Here is a 14,944-nt window from a genome sequence, read left to right as displayed (position 1 = left end):
ATGCCAGCAGTGTGGCCCTAAAAAGAAGAAAAAAAAAATTAAGTAAAACGGTGCATCCTCTGTGGAAAACAGTATGGCAGTTTCTCAGATAATTAAAATTAGAACTACAACATGATCCAGCAATTCAACTTCTGAGTATATACCCAAAAGAATTGAAAACTCAATCTCAAAGAGCTATTTCTGTTCCCAGATTGATAGCTGCATTATTCACAATAGCTCAAAGGCAGAAGCAACCCAAATGTCCATTGATGGATGAATGGATAAATCAAATGTGGCCTGTACATACAATGAACTATTATTCATCCTTTAAAAGGAAGGAAATTATGACACATACTGCAGCATGGATGAAACTTGAGGACATTTTGCCACGTGAAAGAAGTCAGTCACCAAAAGATAAATGTTGCATAATTAAACTTGTAAGAGCTATGTAGAATTGTCAAATTCACAGACACGGGAAGTGGAAGAGTGGTTGCCTGGAGCTGGGAGGAGAGAATAGAGTTTGTTTTTCAAGATGAGACTAATGTGAAGATTTGTTGCACAGCAATGTAAATATACTTACTAATGGACTCTACACTAAAAAATGGAAAATTTTATGTTTTTATTTTACCACAATTTTTTTAAGTCTCCACCCTTGTCTGAATGTCCCCTGAGGAAAAATCACTGCTGGTTGAGAACCACCAGCTTAAAGCTTGGCCTTCTTAACATCTCGGTGCCTTGAGGATTTGTTAAACTGACTCCTCCCCTGGCCTCGGGGTGGATTTTCACTTAGGAGCAGGAATTGAAACCAGCAGGTGACCCAAAAATATTTGTATTTTCTTTTAAGCAAACAAAAGTGAGTTGTGTGGAGAGTTATATTGCATGGCTGTGGTATTTGGATGGTATGAATATTGTCTGGGAGCCAAGACCAAAGCAGCGTGTAAATTAGATTTCCCTGTGTCTGATCCACAACATTTGAGAGCTGCTGGATATTGCAACGTCATTTATTCATTCAACAATTGTTTATTTTAAGAGCCTATGCTGTGCCAAGCACTGTTCTAGGTGCTTGGAATACAGCGGTGTACAAAACAAAAATCCCTACTCTAAAGGAGTGCGTGAATTTGACTTTCTACTAGGCAAGAAATCTGGAACAGCAAATAGTCTCACCCACCTTCACCAGGAGGACTGAGGAGTTGCAGGTAAAGGTTATTTAATTCTAATGCCTTCTGAGAACCTTTGGATGAAGTGTTTAAAAATGGTAGTGATTGTGGCCATTCTGCTCACAGACCCTCCTGGGCAGCATGGCTTTCAGGTATAGCCATGGTTTCTCTCCGTGACCCCCCTCTTCCTCTTCCTCAGCAAAATGATTGGAGTCAAGAACAGCAGCTAACCAGTGAGTTGGAGTCAAGAACAGCAGCTAAGTAACAGCACAGCATGGCAAAGTGGACCAATCAGATTAGATTCCCTCTCTGAAGAATAGAAATTAAAAAATTCCGAGAGAGTGAGACACTGGAAGCTGAAGCTAGGAGGATGTGTAGGGAGAGCTGGCAGGAGGTGGAAATGGGCCCATGAGCATCGTCATAAGATGAAGGGTAAGGAAACAGGAGACAGGAAAGCAGAAGCTCAGGCTGAGGGCAGGTCCAAGAGCAAAGATGGACATTCAACTGAAAAAAATGCACAGTCTGAAAGTTGAAAATTATGTTTTATTCAGCAGGTGTTCTGAGGTCTTATGCCCAGAAGACAGCCTCTCAGATAGCTCTGAGGGACCACTCTAAAGAGGTAAGGGAAGAGCCGGGATGTGCTGGAGTTTTGCATCAAAAACCAGGTAGTCAGAACATCAACAGCTTGCTGTTAATTAAAGAAAACCAGACATCTCAAGCTAATGAATTCAGTGCACTTCTTTATGTACAGGGAAAAGCAAGCATCTGGGCTCCTAGAAATTACTCCTTTGATATGCACCTTAACCATCTAGAGCCAGTATCCTGCTTCTTTCCCATCCTGAATCCCCTCAGGGTACACAGTTGAAGGGTAGCTGCAGTGGCTAGTGGCTTGATGACTGCATCATCCTCTCTTTACTGACACTGCAGATGACATTTTCAGCCACAGATGTGGGCATAGAGATGTGAAAGGACCCAAAGGGGCTGGTTCCCAGGACTTCCCCTCTTTACGCAGATTCTAGAGCCTGCCTTGGAGGCACGTCTCTAGGATTACTAGAGGGTTTTTGTCCTTCACACACCTCTTCCCCATTGGGTTTATGTATTGTTACATTATGTAACTATACAAGCTCCTATGTGCGCTGAAATGGTCCTTGTAACCCAAATAAAACACTAAGGATGAATTCTGAATGCCAGCTACCACATCTTTCATTTTGCCCCACTTGCCTCTAGCATTTTATTTCATTTTGTTTTTTATTAAAAATTTTATTTTTTCCTATTATAGTTGATTTACAATGTTCTATCAATTTCTGCTGTACAGAAAAGTGACCCAGTCATACATATATATGTGTGTGTGTGTGTTTATACATTCTTTTTCTCACATCCTCTATCATGTTCTATCACAAGTGACTAGATACAGTTCCATGTTGTACACAGCAGGATCTCATTGCTTATCCACTCCAAATGCAATAGTTTGCATCTACTAACCCCAAACTCTCAGTACACCCTACTCCCTCCCGTTTCCCCTTGGCAACCACAAGTCTGTTCTCCAAGTCAATGAGTTTGATTCTTTTCTGTAGATAGGTTCGTTTGTGCTATACATTATTTTCCAGATATAAGTGATACCATATGGTATGTGTCTTTCTCCTCCTGACTTACTTCACTTAGTCTGGGAGTCTCTAGTTCCATCCATGTTGCTGCAAATGGCATTATTTTGTTCTTTTTTATGGCTGAGTAGTATTCCATTGTGTATATGTACAACATCTTCTTAATCCATTCATCTGTTGATGGATATTCAAGTTGTTTCCATGTCTTGGCTATTGTGAGAAGTGCTGCAATGGATTTAGTGGTGCATGCATCTCTTTCAATGAAAGTTTTGCATTTTAAATACCATCTCAAACACTTACTTAATTGTGTTCTCTTGGGAAATGGCCATGTCCTCTCTGAGTCTTGGTTTTTATCTAACAAATGGGAGAATAGTGGAGTTTCTGGGATTAACTGGAATAATGAGGGTCTTAGCACTATGTCTGCCACTGTAAGAGCTTAAAACACAATAGCTGTTATTTTTATCATCATCATCATCATTACTACTGTTATTCTCCTACCCAAAGAAAGGGTGTTAGGAATTAGATACCATTAGTATCTGATCTAAGCATGTTTGTTGTCTTGTCTTCTAATGTAAGCATTAAATAAGATTTTTCAACATTCCAGAAAGGCCCAAATCTTTACTGTATTTAAGAAATGCCTTCAGAACTAATTAAATAATACACATCTCCCACAGAAGTTCTAATTCAGTGGATCTGGGGTATAGCCCCAGAATCTGCTTTATTATCTAGGCCCTCCGTGTCAATCTAAGCTAACTAGTCTGAGGAATCCCCCCCCTTGAAGAAATTTTACATCAGCATTTGTTTGTTTTTTCCTAGGTATCTGGGCAAAACAAAAGCAAAAAACGTACCTCCCAGCCCCACCCACTTCAGGAGAATCTGATGATAACAGGCTGTTGGTCAAGATGGAGAGATATGAGCCTGGAGTTTACAATCTGATTTTGGAGACTCTTGGGTATATTCACTTTCCTGTAGTAGTGATAGTCATCAAAGAAAAGAAATGTGGTTTAACTGACTAATTTTTCTGAGATGTATATATGACCATATATTGAAGCGAAAGAAGAGGGTGAACATGTTGTGAAATACAACCTCACAGTTATGTTTGAATTTGTGCATTCCCATTCTGGGCTCCTATAACCAATGGCTCTCACACATCCAGATTCCCTAGGTAAATGACTTAAAATCCAGAGTCCCCTGGACCCTTCCCTAGGAAGGGAAACCTGGGAAATGGCATTCTTGCATAAATATCCAGGGATCTTGAGAAGACTCTTTGGGAAAAACTGCCTTGAGCCTCTCCTCATGGGAAATTCTTAATCTTCTGTGAGCCCTTCTGTGCTACATGCAGTCCAGCTTCTGTGACATAGCTTGAATCTGGAAGGGTCTGCTTCTCTAATGTTCATCTATCGTAAAATTCACTGGTTTCCTAGTAGCCCAGAATGAGAATCATCACCCTCTTGGAAAATCAATGCCAGCATCATCTGCAACTATACCTAGTTTTGTCCGAGAGAGAGATGTCCAGACAAGACACCAGGATGGAAACCTTAGCAGAAGATGCAATAGATAAAGATAAACCCAGGCTGAAGTTTAGCGGGAAATGGTTAAGCCATTATAAATGACGGAATCGTACCCAGCAGAACAGCTTTCTCACTAAAATACTAGCAGATTCTTGCTTCCCTACTAGGCTAGCTTATTCTAGAGATAAAACAGATCATCAGGGTTGATGGGCTGCTTTGTACCATTAACACACAAGTAAGCAAACACATGAGACCAGAAATACCAGAAAGGAAATAACTTGAGGAATTTGGGCTATAAAAGACAACTGTCTTAGACCAAATGCTTTGGATTTTAAGTGGTCAAAACTTCAAACATATGAGCATAAAGGCAAAAAGAGAAGGAATTTATATGAAGGATACTGCGTATCTTGCAAGAATGGAAGGAAAGCCCCTTGATGAGAACTTGGAACCAGGAAGAGGAAAGCCACAGGAAGAAGAAAGCCACTAAGGGCTCAGAAAAATTCTATCCCCATTTTCAAACCTCTGTTTCTCTTCAGTTGTCTTCTTAATCTCCCTTTGTGGATTTGCTTTAGCAGTTTTTTTCTTTTTTGGGGGGGTGGGGTGCTTGGGGATGTTTGTGGCTCTCCACGGCCCCCACATTTAAACCCTTATTTTCAGGAAAGAAACTCTGATTGGCCCAGGTTTGGTCAGGGGCTCATTTCTGGTCCAATCAGCTGTCGGAGGAGAGGAGGTGATTCCTTGGTGCTAGATTGCTGATGGAGTGCTCCTTCTTGTGGGTGAGGAAAGCATTTTCAGGTAGAGAAAGTCATGGGCTGGGCAGACACACCAAAAAGTATCTCCTATGACAAAGGGAAAAACAGAATTAATATCTATTGCATGTACTTCCAGAGTCATGCACACTGGACTTACTGAACTGGAGTTCCATTTTAAGGGAAAGTTCTTCGACCCTCCAAACCCCACTTCTCCAACTGGCCCAGTCTCAACCAAGCACTGCATGCAAAGAAGCACAATTCAGAAACCGAAAAATATTACAGATCTTTACTCAATATTTCAAATCTGTACTGTCTTTCAAGGAAATGCCAGAGAAGAAGGGAAACTCTTCATGCATGGAAAACTTCTTAAAATTTTCTCTCTCTATTGCTGCCCCTCTTACTATCTTACTATTCTGAAGCCCATGGATGTTAGCTTTCCCCTCACATTTTGTCTCCACCCCATGCACTGACTTTCCTACTTTGCTGTCCTGGTTTACCTTTTCCCACTCCTGCTCCTTTTTTTTTTTTTTTTTTTTTTTTAGGATTGTGCCGTGACATATGGAAGTTCCCAGGCTAGAGGTCCAGTTGGAGCTGTAGCCACCAGCCTATGCCACAGCCACAGCAACGCAGGACCCAAGATACATCTGCAACCTACGCCACAGCTCACAGTAATGTCAGATCCTTAACCCACTGATGGAGGCCAGGAATGGAACTCGCATCTTCATGGATGCCATTTGGGTTTGTTACCGCTGAGCCACAACAGGAACTCTTCAGTCCTGCTCCTTAATATGTACACCTGCTTTATTCAGTACCTCAACTTTCTCCTCCCTCCCTACTCTGTAATTTTGGACACAGGTGAATTTTTCTCTCCAGAGCTGCAGGGACCACAGAAGTCTTTTCCTCTGATGTCACTGGCCCTGTGACTTCCATTCCAGGTGGTGTCCTCATGCCAGGTAAGAGGATGGCTCCACAAAAGTCATACCTGTTCTCATGGTCAAGGCCAGTACCCTCGGAAAGCTTTCTGGTAGTCAAGGTCTCAGATATGGCCCTTTCCCTCTGCCTTCAGCTCCTTTTGTCTCAGAGAAATGTCCAGAAAGGACCACACAAGCCACTGGTGTATGATGTGCATATGACAAACCAACAGTGTGGAAGTCCAACCACATTGATCTTTCCTTGTCTCTTTGTGCTCTCTCCCTTGCCTCCAGTCGTTCGTACCCACTGTTCCATCCACTGAAAACACTCAAGTTCCTACCCTCCCTGTTCTACCTGTTTTTCACCTGACCCACTATCCCTCATTCTTCAGGGTTCAGCTCAGACATGCTTCCTCCAGGATGGTCCCAGTGATTTGGAAATAGGTCCCTCTGCCTCAAACTCTCAGGGGGACCTCTGCATGTTCCCTATCACCACCTCATTCTTGACAGTTTTGTTGCTCCCCCATGACAGTCTGGCATTAGGGTCCAGGGATGCTGTCTTTTCAGCCTGTTCCCCTGGGCCCTAAAACATAGGACAGTCTCAACAAATATTTTGCAGGAATGTCACAAGGAAAATTCCTGAAAATCCTGGTTCAGTAAATTCAAAGGGAGAAAGGAAAGCACAAGCTTAACCTTCTACACCTTGAGTGTTCCTGTTCCCTGGAGTGCTGCACCTGGGTGTAGGCTTTTTTTTTTCCTCTGGGTGCTGAGTTGCTGCAGGGCAAAATTTCACTCAAAGCTCTGTATTAGTGCCTGTGGCTATGATCAGGTTTGCATTGCTGAATTTCTCCCAAATTGAGTTTTGTTTTTGTTTTTTTTTAAACTCCAGCTAAACCTAGTGTTTTCCAATTTCAAGGAGTAATAATCCACTTGGACTCCATAATGAAGCTACCAGCACTTCAAGTACTATCAACTCTGAATGCAAAAACCAAAGTCAAGAGTTCATACCACTGAATTATAATCAGGTAATTTGTGACCTAAGGAAAGAACCCTTCCTAGCTAAGTGAAGGTTTAAGAGGCAAATCCATATTGATCTGAAAAGCACTACCCAGGAAGAAACGTATATTAGCAAATGGAATAAATTATCATATTTCGACATTCTTCTTTCACATCTAGTGCTAATTACATGACTATGGTTTATTAGAAAATGTGCCTGAACAAGCCAGGACAGAACAGAGTGCATGTAGTAGGTAATAGAAATCTGCAGCAGAATTAGAAATAAATGAGATGGTACATTCCTTAATAAAAACCCCAGCGGCAGAAGAAGCATGAAGAAGGAAGTAGGTGCTTTCTACCCAGGAACAAAGAGTGACTCTAGCAAAAGCAATTGTTTTTCTAACATTTTAGATACAATTAGTTATGTTTATTGCTAACAAGAGCCCAATGGATGAAGGTTTGCAAAGGCATCTATTCAAAAGGTGGATAATACAAAATTTTTAGAGCTAATAAAACCAGTTTGCTTACTCTACAATCTAGAGTCTTCTCTCGTCACTGTTTACCAGGGTGGAAAAACAGACCTTACCATCTGAAAATATGCAGGTGAAGATGCATTTTTCCTGGCCTATAAAAGAAATCAAAGGGCTATGGATATATACCAAAGTCAGCAGTGAATTCCTCTGACCTAGAAACAGGAGGAACTAGCTATATTCTTTTCATTTCAAAAGCATTCCCAGATAAAGCGCCCAGGAGAGAAAACAGCACATTTATTTGCAAAACCTATCCTCTAAATCTCATCTCTCAACTGTTTCAAAATTGTTTTTCCATTCTGCAGAATGATGATTCAGGGGGCGTTTTGTGTAAGGAATGGGTGTGGTTGAGACATGTAATGCTCACTGAATATCCATGTATTCCCTCCCATTTCCCACCCACCTGCAGTGGGTGGGGTCACGTGACTAGTTGTGACCAAAGTACTAAGCTGAGGTGAGGTATGCCCCTAGGCCTTTGCCTGCCATCTCTCATCCCAGACCACAATGACAAGGATGCCCAGATTGAGATGTTGAATCACTGCATGGAAGCAGACCAGATCCCTGAGTCACTGCATACAAGAAGCCCTCCACAACAAGCTTTATTTAAATAAGAAATACCGTTGGCCCCTAAACAATTAGGAGCTCCAACCTTTCACCCAGTTGAAAATCTTAATATAATTTATAGTGGGTCCTAGAATGCCTAGTTTCTCCATATCCAAGCTTCCTCTATATGTAAGATTATACATCCATAGATTCAACCTCAGAAGCAATAGTACCATAGAATTTGCTATTGAAAAACAGCCTCATGTAAGTGTACTCACACAGTCCAAACCTTTGTGTAGATCAATGGTCACCTGGACACCTTTGTTGTATTAAACTGTAGAGATTTCAGTGTTAATTTGTTTCTACAGCATAACCCAGTTTACTGGACTAATACCCGGGGGGCCAATCTAAAATGGCCTCTCAAGTTTCCTCCTCACATGGACCATGTCGTCATGTGAGTTATTCGATAGCCAGAAGAAGTTCTGAAGGCCAAGGAGCCAATGCTTTCCATGTCGCTTCTTTGTTTGTTGGCTTGGTTGCTTGCTTGCTTTGGTTTGGTTACATTGTTTGGTTAGTTAAAGCCTCCATCCATTAAGTATGGCCCTGGGGAGTTCCAGCTTCTGAGACCATAAGCTCCAAGCAGGGGCACACTGATTTTGCTCACCATGGTGTTCTCACGTGCTAGGCTCAGTGCCTGTACAGTGTAGGTGGCCTCCAAATACTTACTGAGTGAAAACAATAAAAGAATTAAACAATTTAATGACCCATGCCAAGATTATCCAGATTGCATGGAGCCCCCTATAACCCAAAATGCTACCCTTGAAAGATTGGGGAAAAAAACCCTCCTCCTTCATACAAAGGCAGAGGCTGTGCAAGAAAATGACTGAGCTGAATTCATTTCTCAGATATTTATTGAGTACCTACTGTGTGCATTGTTCTAGGATTGGGGATAAAACAATGAATAAGTCAGACAAATTTCCTGCTTTCATAAAACTGCTTTCCTCGTATCCTTTTTTTTTAAGCTGAAGTTTGGCCTACAAAAAGAAAAATTTCCAGTTACCTAGTTATCTGAGTTATCTAGTATAAAAAGTAAGGCATGGTAGAAGGTTCAGTAGCCCACCCCCTACCCCAATATGTTAACTCCACAACCTTCACTTCCCTAGAGCCCTTGATTATTTGCTTCATCGTTCCTTCCAGGGTTTCACATGGAGATTCCCACCTCCCCATTTCTTACTTGAACTGAGCAGATGACCCCTACCTTCTTCCCTTGCCCAACCTCATCCTTAGAAAAGCCTTTTCCTCTCTGAGTTTCTCTTGATCTATTCCCGGGTCAGAGTCCTGTGGTTTTTTGGTTTTTTGTTTTGTTTTGTTTTGTTTTTTACCAGTGGTTTTAGGGATGTTTTGCTAGCCTGCTCAGTGTTAAATATCTCCAGCCAGGGCCTCAGAACTATGAGTATTTTCAAAAGGGTCACTGAATCCCCAGAGAAGTGTTCCCAAGGGTCCTAACTAAAGTCTGCACTGAACTGGCCCAATGGCTCAAGAAGAAAGGTGCTTCCTCCATCTGGTCCTCAGGGTATTGCCTGGGACCACACAGTTATATCTGAGCGGCACTTGGCACTCAGAAGGGCAGGGGCACAAGTGCACAGCTGCTCCTTACACCATCCCCTGCCAGTGCTCTCCACCCCCTTACCCCCCACCCCGACCCAGTCACCAGACAGCTGGAAATACATAGCTGATCACCCTCAAGTGACTGTGGTGGGAGATTCTCCAGCTTCCAGTTCTGCCTTTGCATATTCTGTAGCCTCTCAACTGATAGGCCAGTATTTTGAGTAGACCTAGCCTCACTTATAAGATAAATGACACCCGAAACACATGTTCCCCTGAAAAGAATCTTTCTGACCTCGGCATAGCAGTCCTCTTCCTCCTCCTCCTCCTCCCAGATCTTTGTCCTGAAAATGAATGCATTACACACAATACTGCAAATGAATCTTTTTAAGACTGAGGCCAACCCCAGTATTCATAGCAGCATTATTTATAAAAGCCAAGATATGTAAGCATCCTAAGTGTCCATCAACTTATGAATAGGTGAAGATGTGGTATATACACACATATATATATACACACAAATACACACACATAATGGAATATTACTCAGCCACAAAAAGAATGAAATAATGCCATTTGCAGCAACATGGATGGACCTAAAGGGTATTATGCTTTGTGAAATAATTCAAACAGAGAAACACAGGTACTGAATGTTATTATCATTCATGTGTGGAATCTGAAAAATAAGACGGATGAATGAATATAGCAAAACAGAAACAGCCTCACAGAGAACAAAGTGGTTACCAGTGGAGAGAGGGAAGGGGGGAGGGGCATGATAGGGGTAGGGATTTAAGAGGTACAAACTATAATGTATAAAATAAATAAGCTACAAGGATATATTGTATAGCACAAGGAATATAGCCAATATTTTATAGTAGTGACAGAGTGCAAGCTATAAAAATATTGAATCACAATACTGTACACCTGAAACTAATATAATATTGTATATTGGTTATACCTCAATTTAAAAATTAAGTTCAAAATCAAAAAATAATTGTAAAGACTGAGACCAAGAGCTCATACCCAAGGCACAGCAACTAGAGCACAAACAAGGTTTCAACCTCATGTGCTAATAGCTGAAAATAACACTCTTAAAATGGTCAGGAAAGTGCCCTACAGAGAATAGGCTGTAGAAGAAACCCAGGAAGAAACAGGACTCCAAAGAACAGGAATATTGCAGCTCTCCAAGTCTCCGTTTTCTGCCTTGGAGGGCCCTCTGCTTTCTGTATCCTCCTCAATCTTGAACATGCACTGCTAGCCCCTGAGGGATATCAAAGAGGTCTTTCTGTTAGCTGGGCCATCCAGGTAAGCACTGGATATAATAATGAATGAAACCACATCAACAATGTCAACAGAGCACTGGAAAAGGGCCTTTGTTCTGCCTTCACCGTCAAGTGTTCCTCTCCCGTAGGATCCTGTGAAGCCATATTTCAGCCAAGAACCAAGTCGGCAGGACCTTCAGGAAAGGAGAAAGGAGAGGGAGGGCATGGCTTCCTCCAGTTCCCAGCACTAATGGTTCAACAAGCTTGACATCTGGATAGGACCTACCTACCTGTATCCTCTGAATGGGTCTTTGTCAACAGTGATAAAAGCATCATGAGAAAAGCCCATCTCTAGATTGGGCCAAGTATACTTTTTCACCTTCTCAGAGGATTGTATTAATGAGCAAACTTCTAGGTAACTTTTGTATGTTCTGTGGAATGAAATTAAGTGAATCATCTGAATTTGCTTGCCTACCAATTCTATTTCATTATTTCTACTGGATGCTTGATTTTTCTCCTCTCATTCCCTTCTATGAGACTCCACCATGAGAAATAAAAGTTGGTTGGAAATAGACCTTTTTCCCCTTTCATCCTTCATGTTCTATCACATAGGACGGTAATGTAGCTGTCAAGTAGCCAAAGCTAACACCTCCATGATAAAGGTTCTTCATTCAGCAGCACAACAATCTTGGGAGCATAATTTGATCCAGTGCCTGCCACACTGTGTACCAAAGAATGTTAATAATACACTTCGGTGAGCATATGGGTGTCAGGATCTATTTTTTCAGGAATTGTGTATTTCTGCCAAAGTGTATAAATTTGGTGCACTGTAAGAAGTCCACAAAAGATATGTTTTCATTTAAATCCTTATTATATGAAAGTTGTATCAAACACTACTTTACCTACTACTTCTTAAAAACAAGCTTGTTGCTTAAATGAGACACGTGACTTGAAAAAATTGTATGAATCAGCAGCTACTGTCACAAATCATAGGTAATGCAAATGAAACCAAGAGAGTATTCCTCCTTCAGCCCCAAATAGCATATTTGGACTGTTTGCTGTTAAATTTTTATATTTCTAGGGCTGAGCATAGTGGCTGACCCATAGTAGGTTCTTTATAAAACATTTTTTTCCCAAAATCTCATAAAGAACCTCCTCTGTGCCACCATTGTGCTGAGCACCAGACATATTTAAAAGGATATAATTTCTAGACTTTTTTGGGTTTTTTTGTCTTTTGTCTTTTTTTTTTTTTTTTTTTTTTTTTTTTAGGTCTGCACATATGGCATATGGAGATTCCCAGGCTAGGGGTTGAATCAGAGTTACAGCTGCCAGCCTATGCCACAGCCACAGCCACACCAGATCCGAGCCCCATCTGCGACCTACACTACAGCTCATGGCAACACTGGATCCTTGACCCAGTGATTGATGCCAGGGATCGAACCTGCAACCTCATGGTTCCTAGTTGGATTCATATCCACTGTGCCACGATGGGAACTCCAGATATGGCTTCTGATCTTAAGTAATTCAAGGTCAAAGACAAGAAAAATAGACGTAAGCACTTTTCAAGGAAAATATTTAAGTTTGGTTTTGAAGGATGTGTAGGAGTTTAACAGGTAAAGATAAAGTGGAAAGGCAGAGGGAACCACAAAGCCTGAGCCAGCAATATGAAACAGTGTGAGGTATTTGGGAATTTTGTGGCTTTACTGTGGGTAGGATCCTAGGAGCCAGGAGACAAGGCAGGGAGATAGATGGGGAGATAGACAAGATTCACGAGACAGGTGGAGTGGGCAGCAAAGATCTTGGGTACCACACAAAGGAATTTGAGCTTCATTCTCTGGCAATGAGGCACCTCTAAGCTCTAAGGTCATGAAGTGACTCAATTTGTTTTGTGGAAAACTTACTCTGGCAACAATGTGCAGGATCATTTTGGAGTAGAAGAAAACTGAGGCAGAGACTGTGACCTCAATTCAAGCAAGGGAAGTTGAGATCCTGAACTGTTCTGTTTGATCAGAACTGAGGGCATCATAAGGAAAGAGGGTGAGGAAAAGCTGGAAAATCTGTTGAGAAGAGGCTGTATGGCAAAGCCATTGAAAATGGGCAGTAGGAAGATCAATCTGGAACCAACCAGAAGAGACAGTATTTGCCTGGTCCTACTCAGATGTTTCTGGGGACCCTTAAAAGGGAACTATGCACACTGCTCATATTTTATATTGAGGCTCTGCCCCTTGTCAGCTCTGTGCTCTTGGTCAAGTCTGCTGCTCTCTCAATGCCCCAGATAGAAAAAAAAAGATACATGTGAGATGCAAAGGCAAATTATCCTTTACTAAGAGGGGAGTGGGTACGAATAAATCCCAAATATACTGAGCCAAGAAGAGAGATGAAATAGGTCAGCTTGGTTCCTCTGGTCACTTCTTCTCCTCACTCCTATCAACTCCTATTTCAGGTGAAATCCATCACCCAGCTTCCAAGCCTGGGAGCCAGCTCTCCTGGGGAAGTTACAGGAGATGTTGGGGTAGAATAGAAGGTTTAACATGCTGCTTGAACTCTAGACAGGACCCAGCTCCCTTTATTGTCCCAAGGAAACATTTTATCATCTCCTCTCACCCTCTTCCACCAGGGTCAGTCTAGAAAAGGATGAACATCAAGTGATCATGCCTTGGGATCTGATCCATCCCACATCCCATCTGTGAGCCCCGGAGAGATTCCAGGTTGGCCGGTGGTAAGGGCCAGTCCATATTGACACTAATTCGTGATGTCACCTTTTGAGTGATACTTGGTAAGTGCATCAGGAAATTTACTTTCCTTTCTTAAAAACTATTTTTCCAACACTCTAATGTGTAATGACTGCAAATATCTTTTAATAATTATATTTGCAACAAGGGTGGCATGGATATGATTGAAATAGCATTTGGCTGGGGACCTATTAGAATGTCCAAGCTTTTAGGAAGTGTCTTCCTGGACTGTGGGGTCAAACTTCATCCCTGAGGGTGAGGCTGGGGCAGTCCTTCCCTAAAGGGAACAAATGATCCCACTGCCAATTGACTTGGGCATAAATTCACTTTGGAGAGAAGAGATGATTTCCTTCAGTCAGATTAGAGCAGACTCGGGCCAAGATTCCGAGGTGTGGAGAGGTCCCAAGAGTGGATGTGCTGTCTGGTTCTGTCAGGGCAATGGTCCTGCATGGCCCATGAGGGCACCATGCTCAAGGAAAAGGACACAAATTATGCCTCTACTGTTGTGCAACAAGATGGCGCCACACTAGACAGAGACCAGAACCAGCTCAGTGGGGGACCTGGGATGGGCTTGGGCTTGGGCTTGTGCCTAAGTTGAGAGGGCCTGTGGCCATGCTTGAGGTGATGTGGTAGAGAGGAAACCATCTTTCCCCCACTGCCATGGTCAGACTTGGGGAAGACAGAGAACAGGGCCTTGGGGCCAGCATGTAGGGAGCTCTGGTTTGGAGCAGAGGTTTCCTGAGTAGTGAGAGTTTGAGACAGTAATTGTGTCCTTCAGCTTTCCTTGTGAGCAACCAGGCATTTGCATGTGATTAATTAACATGTTTCTTGGACATCTGGGGCGAAGGAGGGAGATGGCCTCAGCTGAGCAGCCGGGACAAGGAGTCACTGTAGTTTGGACCATCAGTCTGGGTGATAATGTTTTTACACAAAGCTGGGGACTTGCCATGTCTGTTACATAGGATTCTGTTGGCCTGTTTCTTGTGGAGGGAAAAAGTGATCAAATGGTTGTAGATTTTATTTTATTTTATTTATTTATTTTTATTACTCAATGAATTTATTACATTTATAGCTGTACAATGATCATCACAATCCAATTTTATAGGATTTCCATCCCACACCCCTAGCGCATCCCCCCACCCCCAAACTGTCTCCTTTGCAGACCATAAGTTTTTCGAAGTCTGTGAGTCAGTTCTGCAAAGAAGTTCAGTCTGTCCTTTTTTCAGATTCCACATGTCAGTGAAAGCATTTGATGTTGGTGGCTGACTTCACTTAGCATGAAGATTTCTAGGTCCATCCATGTTGCTAAAAATGCCGGTATTTCATTCCTTTTAATGGCGGAGTAATATTCCATTGTGTATATGT

General features: G+C 42.1%; 1 long non-coding RNA gene across 3 annotated transcripts; it reads left to right on the top strand.

Annotated features, from left to right (window-relative positions):
- On the top strand, positions 51–14,669 carry LOC110256261. 3 transcript variants are annotated; one of them, XR_002337622.1, is made up of 5 exons: positions 51–1,175; positions 1,688–1,755; positions 3,554–3,689; positions 5,874–6,936; positions 13,465–14,669. It is a non-coding gene; the product is annotated as an uncharacterized LOC110256261 (long non-coding RNA). The 3 variants fall into 3 exon arrangements; XR_002337623.1 differs by having other exon boundaries at positions 51–1,755; positions 5,874–5,953; positions 6,801–6,936; XR_002337621.1 differs by having other exon boundaries at positions 51–1,755.

This window comes from Sus scrofa, chromosome 13 (assembly GCF_000003025.6).
Source record: "Sus scrofa isolate TJ Tabasco breed Duroc chromosome 13, Sscrofa11.1, whole genome shotgun sequence".
Classification (NCBI taxonomy): domain Eukaryota; kingdom Metazoa; phylum Chordata; class Mammalia; order Artiodactyla; family Suidae; genus Sus; species Sus scrofa.
The sequence above is the reverse complement of the archived record's forward strand: the minus strand, read 5'-3'. Positions and strand labels throughout refer to the sequence as shown.